Below are 26,429 nucleotides of genomic sequence, written 5' to 3'. Positions count from 1 at the left end.
GGGCCGAGGCTGTTTAGGGCTTTAAAGGTCAGCACCAACACTTTGAATCGTGCTTGGAAACATACTGGGAGCCAGTGTAGGTCTTTCAAGACCGGTGTTATATGGTCTCAGCGGCTGCCCTCAGTCACCAGTCTAGTTGCCGCATTCTTGATTAGTTGTAGTTTCTGGGTCACCTTCAAAGGTAGCCTCACGTAGAGTGCATTGCAGTAGTCCAAGCAGGAGATAACAAGAGCATGCACCACTCTGGCGAGACAGTCTGCGGGCAGATAGGATCTCAGCCTGTGTACCAGATGGAGTTGATAAACAGCAGCCCTGGACACAGAAGTGGACTATAATTTATCCTACTATTTCTTGCATGTTTATTAGAACATCCTTGGAATGATATGCACTGACAAATCAAATAAATTTTCTGCAATTAACACAGTAACTGAAAAGGCTAGTTCCCCATTGCAACTTTACGAGTGGCTTCTCCCCTTGACTTCACTGTAAAACAAAATGGCAATGGCAATGGCAATATAGCACACAAGTTAGCTGTTTGTATTCAAACGCTTAATCAATTTTCACAACTTTAAATTTTAAAAAAGAACAGGAGAAGAAATGCTGAACATTTATTTCCCCTCGATTAGCAATTTTTACTTGCCTGAAAGCTTTGCATCCTCATCCTCCATTTCAGAATTATACTTTTCCACAAAAGTGCAATTGTCTGTTGATACACACTTCTATTCCTCTGGCGTTGTCCCTGCATTTTCAAGCCTGCTTAAAATGAAAAATAAGCCTGTTCAGTCAGAGGTTACTCACTCTAGGCAAAGTGCGGCACTGGGCAAAGGAATAAATTGCAACACAACCCACCCTCCCACTTATTTGCACAATGTTCTGTGCGTATATTGATTTTCCTAGCTGGGTATATGTAGATACCATGCAGAGTCCAGACTAGCCCCTCCCAACATGGTGCTCTTCAGATATTTTGAACTACAACTCCCATCAGCCCCAAGGAGCATGGACAATGGTCAGGGATGAAAACATCATACTGGATATTGGGGGGGGGGAGGTTTGACAGGTTGGGTCCTCCATCATGGAGGGCACTTATTGCGGTGAGATCACCAGAAACTGCCTCCTTGTTGTGGGGCGGGACCGTTTGGATGGCCACAACACCCCATTAGTTGCCCCTCTGTTGCTGGGGCAGAAATTTGGTCAGTTGGGTTGGCTATTGGCTGCTGCACGTCGCTGGAGAGTTTCACTTTCTTGCGACGTGCAGCGGATCACCCGCCCTCCTCTCCCTATATTTAGGGTTGTTCTTATGGCCTTGCTGTGCCTGTCTAGGGGTTGTCTGTTTTGGAGCAGGGACCCGGTAGGAATTTTGCCATTTGGCTGACTGGTTGGTGCCACTTGGTTTTTGCCTCATGTGTTTAATGACAAACAGATGTTGGAGGTAAGAGGTTAAATCAAACTTTATCAACGTCTGCATAGGGAAAATCCAGTTAGTGTCATGCCAAAGTTGAGTTAGGATCTCCATAAAACATGTTCCCACTCTGCTGCTCATTATGTTTAAGCATTCCTGGACCTACTGCTACCTTTGACCTTGAGTTATTTTGCACCCATCCAACGGGATGTTTGAGCATCAGATACCAAATACTCTAATAGGTTTGAGAGAGCATCTGAGTTCTAACATTCTTCTTCCATGTAGTGTTTCAATCTCTAGGTCAGTGTTCCCGAAACTTAGGTCGCCAATTGTTGTTCGACTACTACAACTCCCATCATCCCTAGCTAGCAGGACCAGTGGTCAGGGATGATGGGAGTTGTAGTCCAAAAACAGCTGGAGACCCAAGTTTGGGAAACAGTGCTCTAGGTGAAGATTCTGCTTGAAATGTTTCAGTGCAAGGATATTGGGATTCCCATCCTGTTGTTCCATGGCCCCGAATGAGATTTTATTTTGGAAAGAAAAGTAGGTGGGTTCATTTTTAACACCTAATTTTATTGGCCATATTCACATATATATTGCATTTTATGTAAACTGCTCAGAAGTTTTAATTAAGCAATATATAAATCCTGTTGGGGGGGTGGGAATAAACTTAGATTTCACCCAACAGAAGGCAGTGGGAGAGAAACAGTGAGGGGCAGAATGGTTGCATAATCTCCAGCTGTCAGAATATTTAAAGGGACAGAGGCGATCTTGGGTACGTGATCTGGCAAACCCATTCTTAGGTGGCGAGTGCAACCAGTCTACTTCAACTATTCATCTGCCTGCAGATTCCATTTAGGACAGCAGGGAAGAAAAGGTAGGAAATATGACTCAGGAGAATATTATTTCAATCAAATTCATAAACAAGCCAGTGACCAGCTTTACCAAATCAAGTGAAGCTGCTAACAAACCTAATAAGGAACAGCTGTCAAAACTTTGCAATGCTTTGTATAAAACTAATTTGGGATGGCAACGTTAATACCTCCACATGGATGGTAAAACTCTTAGCATTTGCAGTTTCAAAGATAGCTTTCCCATGGTTTTACTGCTCAAGTGCTTTAACAACAAAATTGTGTTAAAATATTTCAATGGGTAAAAGAAAATTCTAGGTCAGGATATTGCTGCAACAGGAAGACATTTATTTTAGACTGACCTAAATAAATCAAATCACAGGCATACCAATCAAACTCTGCAGAGCATTTCACATAGTTGGCAAGTCCAATCCTATGCAGATTTACTCAAAACTAAGACTCACCAAGTTTAAGGAGAGTTACTCCCAAACAAGCATATAGGACTGCAATGTTAATCCACAAATGAGTCAAGATGAGCTGGCAGAGTTTAGGTACATAGGTTCAAATATCCAGATCACTTATCAGTTGATATCCAAGCACTTTGAGTAAGTGAGTTTGCATTCATTCAGTAGCAATTCTCCCCTCTTTCCCTTTTTGCTCCCAAATAACTAGGCTTCATCGGGTATTAATGGCAAGAAAATACACCCAGAGGCAAAGAGAAAGCAACATTGAAAAGCTTACCTTAAAGCAATCAATTTAGGCTAAAACGTCAGCAAAGGATTCAAAGAAAACTGCATAATAACAGCAAAGTATTTTCTTTGTCAAGAATATGATTTATAAAGCCTCCAACTACTTTTTCTGCTTCTTTGTGCCTTTTCTCTTTCCAGTCCATAAATGCAGCCAGAAAAAGCAATGGCCATTCACAACAACTTCGTGTTTTTGTCCTCCAGTAGTTCCTCCCCTCGAAAATCTTCTCCCAGGACAGTTGAAGAGATTTCTTTGTTCTGACAAGACTTAATCATTCTTGATACAGCTGGACCGCTGATGGAAAACTGTGCCCCAGAGTTTTGCACAGGCAAAGAGCTTTCTAAATGTATTCTGCCTGCAGCAAATTGAAAAGGAGCAATGTATTGCAACGTGGGAGAGTACTTTTAAGTGCACTCCAACTTCTGAGCAGTAAGAGGTCTCAGATTCCCAAAGCATGGCTTGTGTTTGGTATAACTGGAAAGAATGTCATTTTAGACTACCACCACTCCATGATATAAGGAGCATAAGTAAACGGCAGAGCAGAGACAGAGGAACCAGGTAAATAATGAACTCCTTGATCACCATGGGAGAGCAGGGTTCAGTCGTTGTGATATCCAAGTTTAAAATCAATCGGCATAAAGCAATTATTCCACAATCCACTACCAAAGCGGTCACATCAGAAAGAGGGCTTCTGCACTTTTAATAGGAAGCAGTTTGGGCAGGTGTAACTTAATTGGGCTCTTTTTCACATAGCTACCTTACCTGGCAGACCCACAAAACCGAGTTATTGTTTGATCTAGAGTACTACTTGAGGTTATTAGGTCCCTTCTATAGGGGGGAAATAACATATTCCTTGTGATTCCTATCGGGCAGTAAGAAATCTTCATTCAGAGTTGCAGTTAGTGGGATAAAAAACACACACCCAGAATCACAAATTAGCATTGCTTTTCCTGAGAGAGCTATATATGGGCTCTGTCTCTTTCCTGGGCTGTTTCTGATTGTGCTGGGTAAAAGCAACTTGAGATCCAGATGTGTGGTCTCATTGCACTTAATATCAGCTGGCCTCTAGTGGTAACTGGCAGTAAATTATTCCACAATGAGCAACAGCCTACCAGTTCTTAACACTTCACTTACCATATCTGTAGTAAGGAGGAGGAGAAGAAAAAGAGTTTGGATTTGTTATCCCGCTTTATCACTACCCGAAGGAGTCTCAAAGCCGCTAACAATCTCCTTTCCCTTCCTCCTGTGAGGTGAGTGAGGCTGAGAGACTTCAGAGAAGTGTGACTATCCCAAGGTCACCCAGCAGCTGCATGTGGAGGAGCGGAGACATGAACCCGGTTCACCATATTATGAGTCCACTGCTCTTAACCACTACACCACACTGGCTCACCAGCAAAATATGCACCTAGGGCAGATTTGTCATGTACCAATAGATCTTAACTGTCCCCCAAAGGGGGGGGGGGACTGATTCTACTCCTCTTTTTATTTCCAAGATTTAGTTTTGCTGCCATCACCCTGCCTTCCATCTGGAGCAAAGCGGTGGTAGAAAATCCAGTTATGTGGCTAAACATTTGTTTCCTATTCATTTATTACCGTATTGGCCTGAATATAAGCCATACCTGAATATAAGCTGCACCTTTAAAAAATTTTTTTGGGGGGGAGAGAGAATACCTGAATATAAGACGCTCCCTTAAAATTCCGCAGGCACTCGCACCCATTCCGTTTTAAAAGCAGCCCATAGATCAAAACCATAAGGGGAGGGAAACATAAGGGTCAGACTGAGTCCAAACCAAAGGCCAGGCGGAACAGCTCTGATTGTATTGTATTGCACATATACATAAATCAAAACTCACAAACTTAAGCAAACAAAAAAGACTTATGTAGAGAGAGCAAAAAAGAAAAGAATAAAAGCAGAAACTCCAGAAAGGAAGAAAGAAGTAAGAGATATAAATATATGCCATTTTGTAAGTACATTTAGAATCATAGAATCATAGAGTTGGCAGAGACCACAAGGGCCATCGAGTCCAACCCCCTGCCAAGCAGGAAACACCATCAGAGCACTCCTGACATATGGTTGTCAAGCCTCTGCTTAAAGACCTCCAAAGAAGGAGACTCCACCACACTTGGCAGCAAATTCCACTGTCGAACAGCTCTTACTGTCAGGAAGTTCTTCCTAATGTTTAGGTGGAATCTTCTTTCTTGTAGTTTGGAACCATTACTCCGTGTCCGCTTCTCTGGAGCAGCAGAAACATTTAAATCTTAGAAAGAAAAATTTAAATCTTAGAAAGAAAAGAAAAAAGGAAGCCTACATAAAACAACATTAGTTCATTCTTCAATAAACTAAGACATTTCCAAAAAAAAGAAACATAGTTGTTGTCAACTTCCGCCAATTTCATAACAGTTCATTATTTCTAATTAAAGTCTACCTGTCTGTATTTCAGTAAATCCCTCATCTTGGTATCAGGGAGTTTTTTCCTTTGTGGCGTTATTCTAAACACAGCCAGATCTTAGCTGATGAACCTTGGTTCATCAAGTAGTTATTTAGGTAATCCCATTCTTTTTTAACTATCTTGTTATACTTATATCTTATATCTGTCAGCTTCGCGAGTTCCAAGTACTCACACAGTTTACACAACCATTCTTCTTTGGTGGGTATATGATCTTCCTTCCAATACTTAGCCACTACATGCTACATAAAGAAATAGTCTTGTTTTCTTTTTAGGGATATTGTTTGTCAAAATTCCCAAAAGAAATTATTCCGTTTTTTTGTTGAATGTAATTTTTAATAACTTTTTCATCTCCTCATAGGTCGTGTCCCAGAAATTTCTAATCTCTGGGCACGCCCACCACATATGGTAAAAGGTTCCTACTTGATTTTTGCACCTCCAACATTTCTTGTTATAAGTTTTATTAATTTTTGCCAGCTTTACAGGGGTCCAATACCACCCTGTATTGCGTTTTCATGAGATTTTCTCTCATTAAGTAACAAGCCGTAAATTTTATATTCTTTGTCCATAGTTCTTTCCGGTTATCCAATTCAGTTGTGTGGCCTATATCTTGTTCCCATTTTATCATAACATCTGAAAGAATTTGTTACAGGGAGGGACTAAGACTCTAATATATACCTGTGTGGTGATACAAATCTTGTTGGGCAGTGAAAAAATGGGCACTTTAATGTGGTTGGATGGATGAGGGGAGCTGGGAGGGAGAGGACCTTTTGACAACCCTGCAGTGTAGTCTGATTGCATTTTCCACATTGGGGTATTCCCCCCCCCCCCAGGAAATGCAGCTGACCACAGCAGGGGCGTGGCAGGGGGAAACGGGGTGATTAAATATGTCCCCCGTCCACTGGAGTAAACGGGAAACTTCTTGTGGGTAAGATGGATTTCATCATTAAAAGTCTATTGGTTTTCTTTTACTGTTTGATAATGTCTGCTGCGCAATATCTATTGAAATATTTCATTGGTGTGTAAGTTTGCTTATAGTGAACGTGTGTAAACATTGTCAAGGCAAATCTCCACAACCAACATTAATCTAGACTTGACCACAGAGGCAACCTGCCAAGAAATGTTTGCAGTTTAAGGTGGGGGGGAACTGCAGGGAAAAGACATTAGAAACCTTAAACTGGGCAGAAGAGCAGCGGATGGAAGCTTTCTTTCAAAAAGAGTTGAAAACACTAAGCAATTTTGAAGGATTACGTCAGCCCAAAAGGGTGGAGGAAGGAAAGAATAGCCAGCCAGCAACACAGTGTTGCTCTGGGACAGGATAAGTTCCAAAAACTCCCACTTCTTTTAAAAGTCTTGTAGGGAACATCCAGCTGTTGGAAGTCCAGGCAGTATAGGTCAGAAAAACACACAATAAACATCTTGTTATTCACTTATTGGCAGAATTTTGTTCACATATCACGGTCAGTGCTGGGACGATGAAAGAAGCCCTCCAGACCTTGTTGGACTCTAGTTCCCTTCAGCCACGCTGGTGGTCAGGGATGATGGGAGTTGTAGTCCAGCAACATTTTTAGGGCCTCAGATCTCCCACTACAGTCATACCTCGAGTTGAAGTGCTTCAGGTTGAGCGTTTTCAGGTTACACTCCTCGGCGACCCAGAAGTAACGGAATGCGTTACTTCCGGGTTTCGCCGCTCACACATGCACAAACGCTCAAAATTACGTCACGCACATGCACAGAAGCGGCGAATCACAACCCACGCAGATGCGGGTCACGTTCTGCTCTGGATGCGAATGGGGCTCCGGAACGGATCCCATTCACATCCAGAGGTACCACTGTATAGCTTTTGTGGTGGGCACCATCTTACCATCAAATCTTTTTTACTTATTAATCAGTCAATCTTTCAATTTGTGCCAAAATGCGTTTCTATTAAAAAGAATTTTTAGCAAGATACAATTTGAAAGAGAGAATATTAAGAATGCTGTAATGCTACAGTGCCGAGTGGAATGAGTGGGAGGGCTAACCAATCCAGGAATCCACTCCTTTACTGCAGGAAAATAATCATACAGTGGTACCTCAGGTTACATTACGCTTCAGGTTACATACGCTTCTGGTTACAGACTCCGCTAACCCAGAAATAGTGCTTCAGGTTAAGAACTTTGCTTCAGGATGAGAACAGAAATCATGCTCTGGCGGTGCGGCGGCAGCAGGAGGCCCCATTAGCTAAAGTGGTGCTTCAGGTTAAGAACAGTTTCAGGTTAAGAACGGACCTCCGGAACAAATTAAGTAATTAACCCGAGGTACCACTGTACTTACAAAATAAAAAAATAAAAATAAAATAAGGTGGTATTTCCAGGAGGTCCCACAATGGCTAACAGAGGAAATGATTGCCAAAGCATAAGAGCAAACAGAACACAGTGCAGAGAAATGTTCACAAGAGCTAATCCACACCAATATGCAAAAGGAAAGAGTCCTGAGACCCACAACTGAGAGTGAGTTTTTATCCAGCAAAGAAAATGAAAAGAGATGGTTTTACCCAGTGCTTTTTTTCTTTAAAAATATGTTATGGGGTACTCTCATTTTCCTACTCATATTGATATACTGCTCCTCAATGAGGCCAAACTTAAATTCACAAAACATTTACAGGTATGCGTACCCCTGCATACCCCCAGAAAAAAGCACTGGTTTTACCTTTCAGTATTCCATCTAATTACCGGTAAATGGTCACAGGTACAGTCAAAGCTCGGTTCCCAAATGCCTCCGTTATCGTATGTTTTTTCTCTGGAATGCTGAAAACCCGGAAGTAACTGCTCTGGTTTCTGAACGATTTTCTGAAGCCAAACAGCTTCTGGGGAGTTTTTTTTTTCTTTCTTGTTCTCTCCATTGCCTTTGCTGACCGCCCTTTGATCCTCAGTTGTCGAACATTTCGGAAGTCGAACAGTCTTCCGGAATGGATTACATTCGACAACCAAGGTTTGTCTGTATAATATGTGTCAAGGTACACAAAGCTAATAATATGCATCAATTATTCACAATAATTTCCTTTTCCTTTTTTTTACCCCTGACTCTTATGACCATTTCTTCCTTCCTGCTCCTAGTGCATTTTTTCACTTCTCCAAGTTCTTTATCTTTGATCCTGTTCCACTCTTTAAGGTTCAACATCATCATTAAGCATGTTATTCCAGAACATTACATGGAATTGCAGTGTTTTTCCATATGCTTATTGGGTTGGTTTCTGCATATTCTTTTCTAATATGTTAACTTAATCAGTGTTACAATAAGACCATATTTTTCTCTATCCACTCAGATTCTGTAAAGGGATATACTTTCCCCCCACTTCTTAGCAATCATTCGTTTTGCAGCTGTTGTAAGATTGATTACTATTTCTAAATCATTTTCCAAAATAATATCCTTCAGATAACCAAGCAAGAAAACTTTAGGTTCTAAAGTTCATGAGACAACCTGACATATTAGTCTGCACAGATTTTGTAAAGGCTCATACTTTGAGACAGTTCCAAAAGATGTGTATAAAATCAGCTTTGACTGAACCACATCTCCAGCAAGTATAAACTCTAAGCCTGCATATTAGATCACATTTAGCATTTTTAGAGAGTCTTACAACAATTTTCCTTTGAATTTTCTGCCATCAATTTAAACGGGATATTGTCCCAAATACATTTCCATTCTTCCCTCAGTATTACACCTGATAATACTTTCTCCCATTTTTTTTTTCATGTATGCATCTGGAATCTGATCTAAGCTTGATCATAAAATTTCGCAAGGGTGCCTTTATCTATATGACTGGTGAACAAAATTTCACACTTATTCTCTTTTCTTAAAGAGGTGTGTTTATGAATTTAAACTTGCTCCTCTAACCTAAAAATACTAAACAAAAGCAGGCCTCTTCTTTCTTCCAAAGTTGTTAGAACCCCTTCAGATGTCAAGTCAACCTGACCCCGTAGTAACATCTTTATAAACTCTCTGATTAATTGTGGTTCTTGAATCAAATATTCGTTCTAATATAGGGCCGTTGAAAGTGATAATCCAATAAACATTTAGGTGGGTGGAAACTGCTGGAAAAATGAAATTAAAACCTTATACTGCACATAGCCATTCAGTTAGAGCTGTGGGTGGAAGGTTTTTTTTATGACCGAGTTGAAAACTTTTTTCTTTTCTTGCCTCAGCCAGAAGGGTGGAGGGAAGAAAGAGTCGCCAGCCACCTCCATATGGTGTTGCTCTGGGACAGGATGAGAAAAGTGGAAGGCAAACAAAACAAAACTCCTCTAGGGAACATACTGTTGTTTGAAGTCCAGACGGGCAGTATAGGTCAGTCAGATAGATATACAATAAATATTTTGTTCTTCAGTCGGAGCTGTTTTATGTGGAGGTCGATGCTGCGACAATAGAGCAAGCTTCCTATAAAACAAGGCGAGGGAAGTGAGGCAGTGTGGTGTACTGGTTAGAGCGTTGGACTAGGACCTAGGAGAGACCAGGGTTCAAATCCCCACTAGGGCATGAAGCTCACTGGGTGATCTTAAACCAGTCTCTCTCTCTCTCGCGCTCTCTCTCTCACCCACCTCAAAGGTTTGTTGTAAGTATTTAAGGGGGAGGAGGAGAATCAATTCTCCAAAGGAACACAGACTCTGTGTGGGTGCCTGGAAACTCTTGCTACCACTCAGCAAAGTGAAGGGCAGACGTTTGTAACAATATTTTTTTGGTGCACTTTTGAAGAAGAGAAGAAGAAGAAGAAGAGTTTGGATTTGATATCCCACTTTATCACTACCCTAAGGAGTCTCAAAGTGGCTAACAAACTCCTTTCCCTTCCTCCCCCACAACAAACACTCTGTGAGGTGAGTGGGGCTGAGAGACTTCAGAGAAGTGTGACTAGCCCAAGGTCACCCAGCAGCTGCATGTGAAGGAGCGGGGAATCGAACCCAGTTCACCAGATTACGAGTCTACCGCTCTTAACCACTACACCACACTGGCTTTCCCACCTCTCTGGTTTATCCCTGGCATTAGTGTTTTCCATTCATTCTCCCCCTCCCACCGCAACCTCCATTTCCTTTATGGTTAGCGTTTCTCTGGCCTTATCCCCAGATGAAAATGGTGCATCAAAGACAATGTTAGTTTCCTGTTTTGATTTATAAATCTATTCTGTCCCTATGGAGGTGTTTCGGGACTGGTTTTTTTTGTTTGTTTGTTTTCAGAGATGCACAATGTTCAGTCCTCAACTCCAAACTCTGGATATAAATCTCACATTGCTGCTAATTTACATCAGCTGGATAGGAAGAGGTTTTGTCATTTGGAATCATTACAAAAGTTTCTTTCATCGATTGCTAGTATGGCTGGAGAACCACCCTCCGGCTTTGTTGTGCTACTGATCCCCCTGAAGGGAGAGGAGAGATGATCGACCATCCCTGGATGACACTGGGCCCACCCACCATTGATTTGGAACATCTGGCCTCAGCAACAGACTTCTGGGTGGGGTAGGAAGGCTAAAGGGGGGGGATTGTTGGTTTGGTGTGAATGGTTTGGGGACAAATTATTGCTCTGTTTATTATGTGAGTATGTTTTGAAATGACTGTTACTATATTATATAAAATATTACAGATCCTCCAAGTGTCCCTATTTTCCAGGGACAGACCTGGATTTACAGAAGCCATCCTGGTTTCTGATTGCACCCCGGAATGCCCTGCTTTTCCTTAGGACATGCCGATTTTCGTTGGAGAAATGTTGGAGTGTATGGAGTTATGCAACCCCCGAGCCAAGGAGATGAGTAACTATGCAACCTTTTGAAGACATCTGAAGGCAGCCCTGTCTAGGGAAGGTTTTTTAAAAAAATGTTTTATCATGTTTTTATACGTGTTGGAAGCCACCCAGAGTAGCTGGGGCAACCCAGTCATATGGGCGGGGTATAAATAATAAATTGTGGTTGTTAAATAGGACATCCCTATTTTCATCAGATAAATTTTGCAGGGTATGATATTAATGTATTAGTGTATTATATTATCGCCCCCACTTCCCCTCTTCATAAGGTATTATGTACTGTATCTTTTCTGCTGTGTCTTGGAGACGTTTGGGTAACAAGTGATTAATAAGTCTAATAAATGAAATGAGAAGTGGATTCTGTAACTAATAATCTACCCAACATCTGCTTTCTTTTACCACGTTGATATTTGAGAGGGCACAATCACTGGGAGGGGGACAGGGGGACAGGGACGGTTTAAACAAAATCTCTGGTGTTAATTCAGCTAAATGTTGCTAACTATGTAATTAAGTTCCATTGAAGCCACTGAAGACTAACAGTAGCTGGATTGGAGCCACTGCCCTTTGAAAAGAAATGAATGAAGTCCCAAATAATTGCTGAATTATCAGTTTGTCTTCTGTTCCCTGTAAACTGCAGACAAAATAACAAAACGAAGTACTGTACGGCCAAAGTTAAGCATGTTTCAGTTTCATTGAATAATGTGGGAGAGTTTGTGGTGTCATTATAGGACATGAAAAATGCTGAACTCTGGTAGGATCTTTCAGCGTAAAATTTTGAGCATAGATTTAACATGTATTTAACATCTATTTCACAATAGATGTTCATACAAAATGCATGTTTACAAAACTATTGTACTACCAAACTAACTGTATGCTTGTGAAACATGGACCACTTATAAACGCTATCTCCAACTCCTCGAAAGATTCCATCAACGGTGTCTCCAAAAATTTTTACATATCACTTGGAAAGAGAGGCAAACTAATGCCAGTGTACTGGAAGAAACAAAGATCACCAGTGTCAAAGCAATGATTCTTCAACATCAACTTCGCTGGACCAGTCGTGTTGTGCGGATGCCTGATTATCGTCTTCCAAAGCAACTACCGGTACTCTATTCCAAACTTTAAAATGGAAAGCGTAATGCTGGCGGTCAACAAAAGAGGTTTAGAGATGCTCTCAAGGCAAATCTAAAAGAATGTAGTATAAACATTGACAATTGGGAAACACTGGCCTGCAAGCGCTCCGGTTGGAGAACAGCCTTTACTAAAGGTGTCATGAACTCTGAAGACGCTCGAACTCAGGACAAAAGGAAGAAACGTGCTAAAAGGAAGACACGTTTGACAAACCTTCACTGTGATCAACTCCCACCCAGAAACCTAGGTCCCCACTGTGGAAGGATGTGTGGATCCAGAATTGGCCTCCACAGTCACTTACGGACTGTTAAAACCGTGTTCATGGAAGACAAACTTATTTGGCCATGAGTGATCGCCAAAGAAGAAGAAGGTGGTGGCACTTGACCTTTTGATAGGAAATGCTCTACAAAAATGGGGGGGGGGTCGAGGAGGGTCAGGAGAGTGAGAAAAGTCTGTATTTTCATCTGAGGAATGTTGGAGAATATGGCCTTCCTGGGTATGGAAGATTGATAACATGGTACAACAGCAATAGCAGCAGCAAGAAAAGGAATCTCACCTTACAGGAAAATATCTAGCAATACAGTGGTACCTCGGTTCTCGAACGTAATCTGTTCCGGAAGACCGTTCGAGTTCTGAAATATTTGAAAACTGAGGGTTAAAGGGCCATCTACAAATTCAATTCAGAAAATTGAAAAACACGCAGCGGAAGCCGTTTGACTTCCAAGGCGCGGTCGGAAACAGAAGCATTTACTTCTGGGTTATCAGGTTCTGAAACGTTTGTCAACGGAGACGTTCAAGAACTGAAGTTCCACTGTACAAGGGATATAAGAAGCAGACAGATGTAAAGACACCTCACTTTAAACTTTTAAGTAGGGGAAAGACACACACACACATACACACACACCGTTTAGCACATTCACTAACTTTGAAAACATTAAGGGAAGTGTAGTAAAAATGAGGCCTAAGGAAGGGCTTTGCAACTCATCTGAGGTTACACACGCCAAAACCAAACCAATTGCTTCCAGATCACTTCAACCAATTAATCCTGGATTTGGCCCTTACTAGCACACAATTGAATCCTCACTCCAGTCCAGTTGGGGGTGGAATTCCAGTGACCAAAAGTTTGTACAATAGTTTCCTTTGAATAGAACTTTCTGAAAGTGAGAACAGAAGTGAATATACAGGAAAGGAGGAAGAAAATATTTTTTGGAGGTCATCAGGAAGGCAGCTTTGCTCTACTAACCAAAAGGCCATGGAAATGGAATGTTCCACAGTGGGACCGAATTTGTTCTCTTCCACACACAAAAAAAAAAACCCTAAATTTTTCTAGCTTTGTCTATTGTCCTCTGACAAGAAAACCATTATTGTGTAGCCACATTTGTACTTTAAAAAAAAAAAAATGTTGCACAACGTAATGCAGATTCCTAGAAAAACCACAGAGGAATGTTCTCTTTCCTTAGTTCCTGGGAGGATAGAAGTGATCTTTAAGACGTAAGACTGGCTCTTTTACAACTGAGTTGTAGATTTTGCATAAAAGCCTCAGCAAAATCTGCATTTTTAATGTCTTCGCATAGTCTGCCACCTTCTGGTGATATGTTAAAATTGCAAGGCTTGCATTTCCATATACTCTCTCTCTCTCTCTCTCTCTCTCTCTCTCTCTCTCTGTGTGTGTGTGTGTGTGTGTGTGTGTTTGTTTGTTTGTTTATAGATGATAGATAGATGATAGATAGATAGATAGATAGATAGATAGACAGATAGATAGACAGATAGATAGAGATAGATATAGATATATTATACTGGTATATATAGATATAGATATAGATATAGATATAGATATAGATATAGATATAGATATAGATATAGATATAGATATAGATATAGATATAGATATAGATATAGATATATTATACTGGTAATATATATATATATATATATATATATGGCTGTGTACACATTACAATTTACTCTTGCTCCAGTGCACTCCCACCACTGGTGTTTGAAGCCATGCACACATGCCGCTAGCCACAATCCATATACATCCTGCAGTTTCTTGAGAAATGGTCCCTTTCCCCTCAAACCAGCTTCCATCTGATTTGGAAATGTAAGCTGTATTCAAGTTGCAGTTAAGCTGAATTGTTCACATTTGAGACAGCCATTGCCTACACATTGGTGACAGCTTCACAAAGATGAGTTTGAGGGATGTGAAGGGTAAACTAAGCAGGTAATGGGCAAAATAATATACAGTGATACCTTGGGTTAAGTACTTAATTCATTCCAGAGGTCTGTTCTTAACCTGAAACTGTTCTTAACCTGAAGCACCACTTTAGCTAATGGGGCTTCCTGCTGCTGCCGCACTGCCAGAGCACGATTTCTGTTCTCATCCTGAAGCAAAGTTCTTAACCCGAGGTACTATTTCTGGGTTAGCGGAGTCTGTAACCTGAAGCGTATGTAACCTGAGGTACCACTGTACAATAGCTCAGAAGATGCTGCACTTGACTAGCTGGCTGAACAATGGGTGCGCAATCTCATACAATCAAGCAATCATCTCACTAATTTGCCTAAGACATCTGCTGCTTCAACACATTGCAGAATAAATGGCAACTATATATTGACCTACCGTATCAAAATACATAATTCAAAAGTATAATGGCGAGTGCGAATGCAAAGCAATGAATTAGCATAATATATATGTTTCTCACCGACATCACGTTTGATCAGTTGCAACCCTAGAAGTGGTGAAAGGGTCTGAGAAAATACAACCTCAGTACAACACAAACAAAACAGACTTAATTTTCAAAAACAATACCTAAAAGATGAATAACTGCTAATCTAAAAGAACTCTGTGCAATCTGTCAGTGGCATCTTACACCTCATGAGTTAAGCAAGATGTAGGTATCAGGGGCAGATTATTTGCATATTTTCTGGAGTGGAGTAAAAAAAATTAAAATGAAAGTGTGGTTCTCAGCATAGTGCAGGAAATTATAGGATACATTATCTCTAAAACCTTCAGTGTAACCCCTTTGTGTGTGCTGAAAACAGGAGTGGGAATGCCAATGTACAATTTGTTGTATGTTAACAGGCTCATTGCTCAGCTTTGGGAAGAAAAAAATGAGCTTTGCCATTAAATGAATGGTTACCGAAAGTACAGAAAGCTGCCCTAATGACTAAACTGACATATCAGAGAATAACATCACATAGTCAACAGCAAGACAGATTCACAGAAAGATGGGCATTATTTATTAATTTCTGGGACAACATCCATGATAATACAGTTCCATCTATGTTTCTCTCATGAGTTTGTATAAGCCCTCTCTTTTTTTGAAGCATATCTATATAGTACTTGTTAGAATTCAGGCTCGGTCAGAGGTATGTGCCTATCTCTCCAGGCACCGGCTGAATTCTTTTGACCTCCCTCCGGCGACTCCCGGCAGGAAAAACACACGAGGTCCGTTCCGGCGATTTTCCTCAGGCTGTGAGAAAAACACACCAACTGCTTCTCCTCCTCCCTGCTCCCTGCATATCCCCAGGGAGAGGAATCAGACTCAGACAGAAATGTATCTTACATGCTTTTATTCCTGTCTTTACTTCAGTACAGAGAAAACATGTCTGCTCTCTTCAACAAACAGAGAGAAACTCCAAACTCCACCCATGTACATCCTGTACAGGTCATATGACACACACACTGAGCTAACATCCGGTGCTCAGTACAGAATGGACTGCCCCTTTGTTTCCATGGCAACAGTCACAAACATCCTGTCTGGCTTTGCAGCCACAAGCAGCTGACTGAGCTGCTGGAGCCTTTGCTTGCTGCAGCATTGCTGCTTTAGAATAACATACTCCCCCTAAAGCATCAATGCGTGCTGCGAGCAAAGCGTCATCCAGAGAAGAAAACAAACAGTTGTTATACTTATAACACTCCCCTGTTGTTTCAGTTCCACCCTTGGAACTACACGCCACTGGTTTTACCAATGTACCTCTCTGGTTGTGTGACTTCCAAGGAATGAGTGCTTCTGCATTACCTTGGTTAGCAACTCTCTGTTGTGCCTTTGTCTCTGACTCAGACACAGCTTCAATTTGACCTTGGTCGTTTACAACAGCAACACATGCAATAGCTTGGTTGGCAAACTCTTTTGAATACCTCTTGGGTGGTACACCCTTCGTTGCTCTCTCAGACCTACGTAAGAGGTGCTGCTCTCCCTTGCTTTCTGGTTCAGCCTCTGAACTCTCTGAAGAACCAGTACTAAGCTTAATCAGTGGTTCATCCTCCTCTTCTGAGGGTCTAGTCATTACGTGAGATTTCCTCTCAATGACTGTGACAACTGAGCTGTCTGAGCTATCGCTGTCATCATCAGTACTACTGAACTCAATAAGATCAAACTCATCATCATCATCATCAGAATCATCATCATCACCTGTGGGAAATGTGTGAACAATCACTCGCTCCTGTTCAGGAGCACTCTCTAGAAATTTTGTGAGAATCACCTTTCCAGATTCAGACAAAATTACTCTGTAGAGACCCTTTTCATAACCCACAAAAATGCCTCTGGCATTCTTTACTCCACCCGGAGCTTCTGTTCTCACATGAGACCCAAAAACCTTGAAATGGGCAACAGAAGGTTTTCTATGGAACAGTTTCTCAAAAGGAGAACTTCCCAACTCTTTTGAAAACTTTCTCAACCACGTATAAGTATATGACATTAGCGACTCAGCCCAGTACTCATGTGGCAGATGTGAACTAAGCAATTGCGCATGCATTCCCTTTTGCAATTCTTTGTTCACCCTAACACAGACACATCTCTTCCAAGCTTCTTCGGAAGCTGCAATTTTGTGTCTTATCCCTTTCTTCTTCAGGAACCTCTGGAAATCCTGTAAGAGAAAAATTGGCTTCTCATCTGTGCAAAGACAATCTATGTCAGCATCATGCATATTTTTAACCTTGTCACAAAACTCTTTAAACCTTTCTAAGGCTTCTTTCGGTCTCTCCAAAAGATAAATGCAGACAAAACCTGTGAAAGAATCAACACATATTAGGTAATACTTTGCATTGCCTCTAGATGGTGCTAAAGGACCAATCACATCAGCATACACCCGCTGAAATGCCTTGTCGACCCTCGAGGTGACCTGCATGGCGTTCTTCTTGGCTACACCTGCAAAAGAAATCATGTTAGAATCACAAGAATTACATTCCATGTAATCACTTTGATCAAAAGTCAATAAATACAGTCCATCTTTCTCTTTGGCAGAAAGATACAACTCTCCATCTTTGTAGATCTCGCAGTGTTGATCATCATAGGACAGTTTTAGTCCCTTCTTGGCAAACTGCGAAACGCTGAGCAGATTGTACTTCAACTCTGGAACCAAATAAACATTGTTTATAGTCAAGTTCAGACTTTTAAGATACACAGTCCCAATTCCGGTGGCTTCCAGCTCTTGACCGTTGGCTTGTTGTACAACGAAGCTTTGCTTCTTAAACGACGAAAACAAATCCCTGCGATGGGTCATGTGAACCGTCGCTCCCGTGTCTAAAACGAAGGAATTCCCCACTTGTGGTATGGCTTTTAGGGACATCAAAGCCTTTGCAGGCTTCACCTGTGACTTGGCATGACTTCTGCCTGACGCCTCAGACTTCGTGGAGCTTCCCTTGGCTCCTTTGTTCTGACGTGGCTTCTTGCAGTACCGCTGAAGATGCCCAGTCTGTCCACAATTGTGGCATCGGACAACGTTCAAAGCTACGGCGTCTCCTCCAGTAGCTACAGCAGTGGGGGTGTTAGAACTCCGTTCTTGACTCCCCCTGTCCTTCACTTCCTGTGACTCCCAAGCACGCGTTGGTGCTGCAGGGATGGGGTTCTCAATCACCTCAAACAGTCTCTGATTCTGCAGCAAGGCCTTCATCTTAATAGACCAAGATGCATAATTGTCACTGGTCAAGAGGGGTGGAGAAGGCAGGCCTCCCCCCTTCTTGGCATCCATTTTGAGTCCTTGCATTGACTCTCAAACACAAGCCTCTAAAATCCAATAGCTGGCTTGTTTACACTCTGTGCACCTGGCAGCTCTAACACTGGCCGCTTGGAAAGTCCCCTTTCAACAGTTCCTTTGTAAGGGCCTAGTCTAAACACGAGCTGTTTTAGCCTCTCTGGGCACAGCCTGACTTCCAGCCCTTATCTTGAAACTGGCCTCCGTTGCTAAGCAACCACATTCCTTTCCTTGGACAGGAAAAACCACAGGAATGTTTGGAATGCAGACTCTTCTCTCTCGGAGCTGTTTTTCCCAAACGTTGCTCCCATGAAGCAGAGAATTAATCCATCTGCATTCACACTCTTAAGCCCGAAAAGCTCATACCTGGGCTCCGTAGCTTGGCTTTCAGCTTCTTCTGGTCAGCTTCTGGCTGCAGAGAATCAGCCTCCATCTCAGGCTTCCATGGAGAGGGATGAAAATAGCAGCTCTGCTCCTATTTCTGCAGAGGTCCATGGATCGTAGAAACCAGCAGCTCTGCTACCACTGTTAGCATTCAGGCTCGGTCAGAGGTATGTGCCTATCTCTCCAGGCACCGGCTGAATTCTTTTGACCTCCCTCCGGCGACTCCCGGCAGGAAAAACACACGAGGTCCGTTCCGGCGATTTTCCTCAGGCTGTGAGAAAAACACACCAACTGCTTCTCCTCCTCCCTGCTCCCTGCATATCCCCAGGAAGGGGAATCAGACTCAGACAGAAATGTATCTTACATGCTTTTATTCCTGTCTTTACTTCAGTACAGAGAAAACATGTCTGCTCTCTTCAACAAACAGAGAGAAACTCCAAACTCCACCCATGTACATCCTGTACAGGTCATATGACACACACACTGAGCTAACATCCGGTGCTCAGTACAGAATGGACTGCCCCTTTGTTTCCATGGCAACAGTCACAAACATCCTGTCTGGCTTTGCAGCCACAAGCAGCTGACTGAGCTGCTGGAGCCTTTGCTTGCTGCAGCATTGCTGCTTTAGAATAACACTAACTAACTTCACTAACTAATAACTAACTTCACCTGTTTAAACAAAAGCAAATCAACACCCAAAATCAATAACAAATCTTAAAAGGCTGCGATGATTTGAACCCACACATTTGGAAACCCAAAGCTGTCCCTGAGCCTAAACAAACAAAAGCTAGCAAACAGACAATAAAAAGAGCTCAGCTGCAGACTTCTCTGCGGCTTTTAGATTTTGCTGCTTTTATCTAGTGTGGGTTGCTTTGGCAATATTCTTCCATTTTGACCGTGTTTTATGACCTTGAAAGCTGCCCAGGGAACTTGTTTGAAGGGCTGGGTGAAAAAAGATGCCAAAGTAAATCATTAAATAATAAAGACAACCATCACTAGAATAGCAATAAGGAAAAACATAAAAGCCACAGAAATGGAACGTGTTGCGAAAAGGCAAATGGACCTGCTTGTTTTTATGAAGAGCGCAGAAGAAGGCTCCCCAAACTTTCTAGACCTCAGTGGGCTCTCTTGGATTTTTCAAGAAGTGAGCTCCAACCCTTTTGGTCACTTCTTGCCCCAAGAGACAGACAAAAAATACGTTTAAAAGTCGGATCCGAAAGAATTATTCAGCGCCTTCCAAAGCACATTGAGCTGACACAGAAAGTGGGAAAGAATCAGCGCTTTTTTCCAGCTGGAACTCGCTGGAACTCAGTTCCATCGCCTCTCAGGTGGGCACCATTGCCATTATAAGACGATTTCATTGTGAGTCCCAGCACCTCTTTTTCTGGAAAAATAGCACTGGAAAGAAGTCTTTCAACTTCCTCCTTCAGCTCTCTGTATTTTTTTCAACAGAGAAACCAGTAACATGAATAAGCAGCAGCGAGTGGGCAAACTGAGAAGCTTTTGCGGGGCCAAAGAATTACCTCAGAAGTGTTCATTGTACAAACAGGCATATTGGTAGCCTCAATCATAGAGCTTTTTCCAGTTGTTTCCATATAAAGTAGTGAGGGGGGGGGATGGCTTCTCATTGTTCGTATGTTGATCCCCGTTTACACTATTATGCTAAAGAAGTACACCAGAATTTAGTGGTGTTGGATATTTTAGCTCCCAAAATGTCCTCGCCAGCAATGGCCGCATAAAATCCTTTAGTCAGAACTGAGCGATGGGCAACACACTGGCTGTGTGAGGAGCCAGTAGTCAAAACTGAGGTGAGGACAAAAGCATACCCTCCAACATTTCTCCAATGAAAATAGGGGTGCCCTGTTCTGTAACAACAATTTTACTACAGTGGTACCTCAGGTTAAGTACTTAATTCGTTCCAGAGGTCCGTTCTTAAACTGAAACAGTTCTTAACCTGAAGCACTACTTTAGCTAATGGGGCCTCCTGCTGCTGCCCGCCGCCGGATCACGATTTCTGTTCTCATCCTGAAGCAAAGTTCTTAACCTGAAGCACTATTTCTGGGTTAGCAGAGTGTGTAACCTGAAGCATATGTAACCTGAAGCATATGTAACCCGAGGTACCACTTTATTTATACCACATCCATCTGCCTGGGTTGCTCTAGCCACTCTGGGTGGCTTCCAAAACATATAAAAAGGTAATAAAACAGTAAACATTAAAAAACCTCCCTATACAGTACAGGTTGCCTTCGGATGGCTTGGGGGTTGTATAACTCCATACCATCCAACATTTCTTGGATGAACATAGGGACGTCCTAAGGAAAAGCAGGATAACATCAGAAACCAGGACAGCTTCAATAAATCTGGGACTGTCCCGGGAAAATTAGGGAAAACTGGAAGGTTTGAAAAAGTGGGGAAGTTAAGATCAAGGAACAAGAGAGAAGTCATGAGTGAAGGACAAGCCAAAGGAGAGGGTGAGGGCTTATTGGTTTGTTCTTGTTCTTGTTTTTATTGTGTATTTTGTGTTTTTTACCTTGCATTTTCATGTTGTAAACCAACCTTAAATCTACGGATGAAGGGCAGTATATACAATTAATAAAATAGTAACAATACTATAGACAGGCATGCCATTGTTCAGGAAGGTCTACTGTATAAATAGGGGTATAAATAGTAAAGTAGTATAAGTAATAAAGTAGCAGTAGTAAAGTGGAAGTGAAGTGGTAGTAAAGTAATAGTAAACCAGTAGTGAAGTAGCAGTTAAGTAATGGTAAAACAATAGTAAAGTTGTGGAACAGTAGTGAAGTAGTAAAGTAATAGTAAAGTAATAGTAAAACAGTAGTATGATAGTAGTGAAACAGCAGTAAGATTGTAGTAAAATAGTAGTAAAGTATCAGTAAAATGGTAGTAAGATTGTAGTAAAATAGTAGTAAAATGGTAGTAAGATAATAGTAAAATGTTAGTAAAGTGGTAGCAAAATGATAGTAAGATAGTAGTAAAATAGTAATAAGTTAGTAGTAGGGTGGTAGTAAAGTGGTAGTAAGGTAGTAAAGGTAAAGGTACCCCTGCCCGTACGGGCCAGTCTTGACAGACTCTGGGGTTGTGCGCCCATCTCACTCAAGAGGCCAGGGGCCAGCGCTGTCCGGAGACACTTCCGGGTCACGTGGCCAGCGCGACGAAGCTGCTCTGGCCAGAGCCAGAGCCGCACACGGAAACGCCGTTTACCTTCCCGCTGGTAAGCGGTCCCTATTTATCTATTTGCACCCGGAGGTGCTTTCGAACTGCTAGGTTGGCAGGCGCTGGGACCGAGCAGCGGGAGCGCACCCCGCCGCAGGGATTCGAACCGCCGACCTTTCGATCGGCAAGTCCTAGGCGCTGAGGCTTTAACCCACAGCGCCACCTGTGTCCCTAATTTTCATCAGAAAAATGCTGAAGGGTATGCTTGAGTGTACTTTCCTGGGTGGGATATTTCCTCAATAATGGTTCTTGCTTGCTTGGATGAAGGATAGAGAGGGGTGTTTGTGTGCGTAGAAACTACCCTGCTGTACAAAGGTAAAATTTGCATTCATGAAATTTGCTTCTGGTCCTGCCCACCACTGTTATGTGGCCCTCACAAAGTCGCCCAGAAGCGAATGTGGCCCTTGGGATGAAAAATGTTCTCCAGCACTGCCCACAAGCAAGAAAATATTAGCCCTTACTCACTCATTTGAAAAGGGAGCCAAGGAGCTTGCAAGAAAATGTCTTTTCTGTCCGATTATTTCGACATTTAAAAGGTCAACTTCTATGCATTAAAAAAAAGAAAAAAGAAAAAAAGCCTGACAAAGAAACAACAGAATTCAGTCTTCACTTCATATGGAAATAGGAGCATCTCAGGTCAGGTATATAGTTGTGCAATCTTCTTCTCTAAACCGCTTCCCCTAGCATCTGTTTCTAATCTGAAAAGTATTCTTGAAAAAAGAAATCTGTATTTTGGAAAGAAATTGAATACTATCTTGCAGATCCTGTGTGGTTCGGTCTGAAAGATTATCTGTCTGGTTTACGCACAAGAGGGCGCCTGGGTTCTGCATGCAGAACAGATTCATTTACTTTCAAAGCTCTAGTCTGGTTGATATCTTACAGGTTGCAACAGAGTCCAACCAGTCTTATGTGGCACAGGAGAGGGGAGAGGGGAAGAAGTTTGGGTCATGGGCAGCACATGCTGTATATATGGCAGATACCTACAAAATCCCAAGTAACAGCTGCCAGCAGAAATATCCACTTTTTAATATGTGTAAAACAAGCAAATGGGAAAACCCCCCACTAAAACTCTTTATTTGATGGGAGTTTTACCCTTGTCCCACTCCCAGGGAAAAAATCTGGGTCGATGTTTGCTCTGATTTATCACTAAAGAGCAAGTTTTCTGGGGGGAATGCAGAGGGGCAAAGGCAAAACTGCTCAGACCTATAGGACATGCGTTGGACCCACACTATACCTGAAGGAGTGTCTCCACCCCCATCATTCTGCCCAGACGCTGAGGTCCAGTCCTGAGGGCCTTCTGGCGGTTCCCTCACTGCGAGAAGCAAAGCTACAGGGAACCAGGCAGAGGGCCTTTTCGGTAGTGGCGCCTGCCCTGTGGAACGCCCTCCCATCAGATGTCAAAGAGATAAACAACTACCTGACATTTAGAAGACATCTGAAGGCAGCCCTGTTCAGGAAAGTTTTTAATGTGTGACATTTTTATGTATGTTTAATCTTTGTTGGAAGCCGCCCAGAGGGGCTGGGGAAACCCAGCCAGATGAGCGGGTTACAAATATTAAATTATTATTATTATTATTATTATTATTATTATTATTATTATTATTATTTGGCAGGGGAGTAGTGGAAGTGTGGCTGAGCCCCAAGCAGAAGAGTTTGGATTTGATATCCCGCCTTTCACTCCCTTTTAAGGAGTCTCAAAGCGGCTAACATTCTCCTTTCCCTTCCTCCCCCACAACAAACACTCTGTTAGGTGAGTGGGGCTGAGAGACTTCAGAGAAGTGTGACTAGCCCAAGATCACCCAGCAGCTGCAGGTGGAGGAGCGGAGACACGAACGCGGTTCCCCAGATTACGAGACTACCGCTCTTAACCACTACACCACACTGGCATTGTATGCATTGGGGTTTATTTATACATTTCTTCATTATATTTTATACCATTTCCCAGGCAAAAACCATTTCCCTCTCCCAAACCAGCTCAGAATAATTAAAACGCAACACACAATCCTAGTGGCAAGCACTGTACATAAATAAGACACACTCGCTAGTGTTCATTCTTCGGATTTGTGATAGGAGTGGTTGAAATCAAGTGATCTATTTAGATAAGAGTTGTTGCTAGCCTGCAGGCCTAAGTCCCACTGGTTTCAAGAAGGAATTACACGCAAAGGTACATAGAGGACTGCAGCCTGAGTGGGTAATGGAGGCATTCTTGTCCCTAATAAACATGTAGGCAAATACATATATTTATAATCTTTAAGGTACCACACTGTCATTTTCCAAGAAGCCTGATACAAACAAGCAAAATAGTTTGCATTTATTTATCTCTTGTTGGCAGAAGTAAACAAATCCTAGGTGATCTGATTGCATCCCAGACTGTCTAGAAGGATACAGTGGTGCTCGCGTTGCCATTGAAATCTGAACCAGATCAACATCACAAGGGCAAAGCACTTCAAATCTGACATTTGGGTAGATTTGTTTTTGTGGCAAAAAGCAGGAAATGCAATGTTAGAAATATCCTTTTATTTTTGTTTCTGTTTTAAAAAACCAAAACCCTTCCTGCCATTTTATCCGGATATCAAATCCAGAAGCCCTTTTAACATTTTCCTCATCTCCTTGTGAAGCTGAATTGTGGTTTGGGTTTTATGCCCTGTCATGCTTGTTGGGCAGTTTAAGGTCTTATTTTTGTGGATCTGGGAGGACTGGGTGATCCGGAGCCAGGAAACACTGATGGGACTATGGGATGCCCAGGGAATTTCCCCATCGGTTAAGGAAAGTATGACTTAGCATTGAGGCTACTGAGCACCTTCACTGAAGCAGTTTTGGTTCATTTCAGCCACCAAGGCTAAGCTGCCCTTGTCACTGAATGATGAGAATATATAACCCTCTGCCGTTAGTATCGTTTCACCATCCTTTTAGTTTTGTTTTCTTATGAAGCCCCTTCCACAGCTACCCTTTGACGCAAACCTCAATGTGTCACCCTTTTGCTTTGCCAAAGCAGCTGCTATTATTCCAGCACAGCTGATCAATCTTCCTTAATATAATACTCCCCACCAACGAATGCACCTCCCCTTCTCTTGCTGGAACATCCACTGCCTTTGGTGGCTCAGTTTTCACACCCGTGGAAAGCACCTCGAGTGCCAAACAAAAGCTCATTTACCAGCCCCAACACATGCTTTCCATTAGTAAAGTCATTAAATCACACATACGGTATACTGAATATACCAACTACAGGCTTTATAATAGGAGCAATCGGAAACACGTTTTAATTTCAAACTCCCCAATAGTCCATGCACCCCCAGGGCTGGGAGTTGATTTCTTTCAAGCCCACCTTCTCAATTATTGTGGGGGGGGTTGTTTGTTTTTTAATGGAGCCTACATGTAAACAGTAAGGTAAAGGTAAAGAGACCCCTGACCATTAGGTCCAGTCGGGGCCAACTCTGGGGTTGCTTTATTGGCCAAGGGAGCTGGCGTACAGCTTCTGGGTCAAGTGGTCAGCATGACTAAGCCGCTTCTGGCAAACCACAGCAGCGCACGCAAACACCGTTTACCTTCCCGCTGGAGCAGTACCTATTTATCTACTTGCACTTTGACGTGTTTTCGAACTGCTAGGTTGGCAGGAGCAGGAACCAAGCAACGGGAGCTCACCCCGTTGCAGGGATTCGAACCGCTGACCTTCTGATCGGCAAATCCTAGGCTCTGTGGTTTAACCCACAGCACCACCCGTGTCCCTCATGTAAACAGTATGTTTTACCAAATGCTGGAGGTTTTCAACCTTTTTGAGTCCATGGTTCCCTTGACCAACTATATTCTTTCTGCAGCACCCCTGTGGGGCTCAGGAACCCAGTTATGTCACCCCTTGCCTGCAGAGCCGGCAGCCCCTCACCCTTTTTCGAACACCCTCCTTTGTGGAGGGTTACCTCAGCCTCCTCTCCTTTCAAGTCCCCCAGTCAACCTCCATCTTTGCCCCTGTTTTCTGAGCCACCCCCTCCCCACCCTAAAGTGAGGTGCCTCCTCACACTGCCCACCCACCCCCAGCCTGTTTGGACCCACAGGTTACCTGGCAATCAAGTCCCACTGGAGTGCACGATCCCAAGGCAGATGCTAGCACATAAATCCAGCAATCTGGCAGGCCAACAGATAGAAAGACCAAAGTTCAGTCAGGCCAAGTTCCTGCCTCTGCAGCTGATCCAGGGGCCTGTGAACTTGGAGGTTAGTCCCACACTAGTCCCAAAGAGCTCCCTGGAACATCCAAGCTATGGTCCAACCAACATGGGAAGTAGAGCAAACACAGCTCTGCTGTCCTTCTGTACTTTGCCAGCTGATTGCAGCATCTGGGCTTGATGAGGCATGTGAGCCTCACCTGTTCTGAGTCAACTCCAACTGAAGAATCACACACCTCTTCCCAGACCTAGCAAGCCTCACCTGGCCACCTAGGGAGCTGGGCTGTGCGCACTCGCCTGCCTCATCCTCCTAGAGCAGGCATGGCCAAACTTGGGTCTCCAGCTG

At 42.7% G+C, this 26,429-nt stretch overlaps 3 long non-coding RNA genes across 6 annotated transcripts; 1 reads left to right on the top strand and 2 right to left on the bottom strand.

Annotated features, from left to right (window-relative positions):
• Window positions 1–614: 614 nt before the first annotated feature.
• On the bottom strand, window positions 615–26,268 carry LOC307210125. Of its 4 annotated transcripts, XR_013835842.1 has the most exons (4): window positions 25,981–26,268; window positions 6,696–6,814; window positions 2,992–3,352; window positions 615–753 (listed from the first exon to the last, which is right to left on the bottom strand). It is a non-coding gene; the product is annotated as an uncharacterized lncRNA (long non-coding RNA). The 4 variants fall into 4 exon arrangements; XR_013835843.1 differs by lacking the exon at window positions 6,696–6,814 and having other exon boundaries at window positions 25,981–26,266; XR_013835844.1 differs by lacking the exons at window positions 6,696–6,814; window positions 25,981–26,268 and adding an exon at window positions 3,920–3,986.
• On the top strand, window positions 3,473–11,580 carry LOC307210130. The gene is made up of 2 exons (XR_013835851.1): window positions 3,473–3,555; window positions 11,052–11,580. It is a non-coding gene; the product is annotated as an uncharacterized lncRNA (long non-coding RNA).
• LOC307209755 lies at window positions 15,553–20,240 on the bottom strand. Its single transcript, XR_013835749.1, has 2 exons — window positions 19,345–20,240; window positions 15,553–15,667 (listed from the first exon to the last, which is right to left on the bottom strand). It is a non-coding gene; the product is annotated as an uncharacterized lncRNA (long non-coding RNA).
• Window positions 26,269–26,429: the final 161 nt, after the last annotated feature.

This window comes from Podarcis cretensis, assembly GCF_951804945.1.
Source record: "Podarcis cretensis genome assembly, chromosome: 2".
NCBI classification, from domain to species: Eukaryota; Metazoa; Chordata; class Lepidosauria; order Squamata; family Lacertidae; genus Podarcis; species Podarcis cretensis.
This window is presented reverse-complemented; position numbering and strand designations above follow the sequence as displayed.